The 1,513-nt window shown below is 42.5% G+C and overlaps 1 protein-coding gene across 1 annotated transcript in view; it reads right to left on the bottom strand.

Annotated features, from left to right (window-relative positions):
• The window catches only part of ano11 (anoctamin 11), a 23,928-nt gene that overhangs the window by 20,772 nt on the left and 1,643 nt on the right, over nucleotides 1-1,513 (bottom strand). The window lies entirely within an intron of this gene.

The raw sequence follows: 1,513 nt of genomic DNA, 5'->3' as shown, positions 1-1,513 counted from the left end.
ATGTTATGTAAGTCTGGACAGAAACGCAGTCTCACTGGTTGGTGGAGGCGTACAGCTCCAAGGTGGTCATCATAGTTTAAACTTAGAATACACATTACAACCTCAGCAGCCTGCTTTAGTAACGCTTAGAAACACGGTGTCTTGCAGCATTGCTCTGGTTTCATTGTCCTTCAGCAGATCATGTCAGTGTTTGCTCATTTTCTTTCATCTTGTATTCTATATAAACCTCAAGCTACTTGTTCTTCAGTCTGCATTCCTGCAGGTCAGTGAGCCTCTTCCTCCCTTCCTCTTTAAAGCTTTTCAAACTCTCTGTCAACTATCAGCCGTTTCTACAGCAGTCTGAAGCACTTCTCTTTCATGCAGCTTTTGTCTTGTGTGCAGAGAAAACAATGTGGACAAGGAGAAGAATTAATGGTTTGTTGAAACCATGGTAACAGCACAAGTACACCCAAGGTGACATGATTATGCTCCTAAAATAATAACTAGTGGTAAGTTGTTGCCCTAGCAACTACAAGAAGACGATCATCCATACCAGAGGCTGGGAGCATGTGGTCTACGCTGTGTGAGATGCTGTCTTGCTCGTCTCCTTTTCACCATGAACTCAGTGCAGCAGGTATCAAACAACTTTCATTGTAACTCCCACTAAGTTAACCCAATCATTACATATATATATTTGATTGGCTTCCGTTAATCAGCTTAACCTCTGGAGCATTTGTGAGATGCTCCAAACTCAACACTATACGATCAGCCTCTGAAAAGACAGCTCAGCTCCAGGTTGGGTAAAGTGAGAAATTATTTTAAATGTCTTCCAGATCTAAAGACGTAAATCATCAGGTTAAATGATTCTCACTGTTGTTAAACCAATGAGACACGGCTCATTAAACTTCACTGTAAAGCTGTGGATAAAGTTGGCTCTCCACAGGCCAGACAAGATTTTTCACACCTAACTTGGACAGCCAGTTCCTGGTGGAGCTCACATCGTAGTCCAGGGCTTCTGTCACAATTAAACAGGAAATTTGGATTAAAAGTAATGAACAGTGTGTGTGTGGAGAGAATAAGGAGACTAGGAGCAGTGAAGAAGATAAAGATTAGACTCCTTGCTCAGTGACACAAGGGACAGCCACTCAGATTTTGTTTGTTTAAAATGTATTTATATATGCATTTATTTATTAAAATAAGTCAACATGGGCCGCGCTACAGCTCACCCAGTTGAGCTGGTGACCCACGCACAGGGGCTATAGTCCCTGATGCAGCAGCCATGGGTTTGAATCCCGCTCATGGCCCTTTGCTGCAAGTCCTTACCCCCATTCTTCTCCCCACTTTCCTGTCTCTCTCTTCACTGTCCTATATAAAGTCAAAAAGGCCACAATAAAATTAACTTTAAATAAGTCAACATGTTACTTGCAACCCATCCAGCGTACAGCACACATCCAGCACACCTCAAGTGCTTTAAACCAGGTTCCAGGACAAACTGCTTTATGACCTCTGCTGATGTGTTGGAGGAATTACAACA

This window comes from Stegastes partitus, unplaced genomic scaffold (genome assembly GCF_000690725.1).
Source record: "Stegastes partitus isolate 25-593 unplaced genomic scaffold, Stegastes_partitus-1.0.2 Scaffold1035, whole genome shotgun sequence".
Lineage (NCBI taxonomy): Eukaryota > Metazoa > Chordata > Actinopteri > Pomacentridae > Stegastes > Stegastes partitus.
The sequence above is the reverse complement of the archived record's forward strand: the minus strand, read 5'-3'. Positions and strand labels throughout refer to the sequence as shown.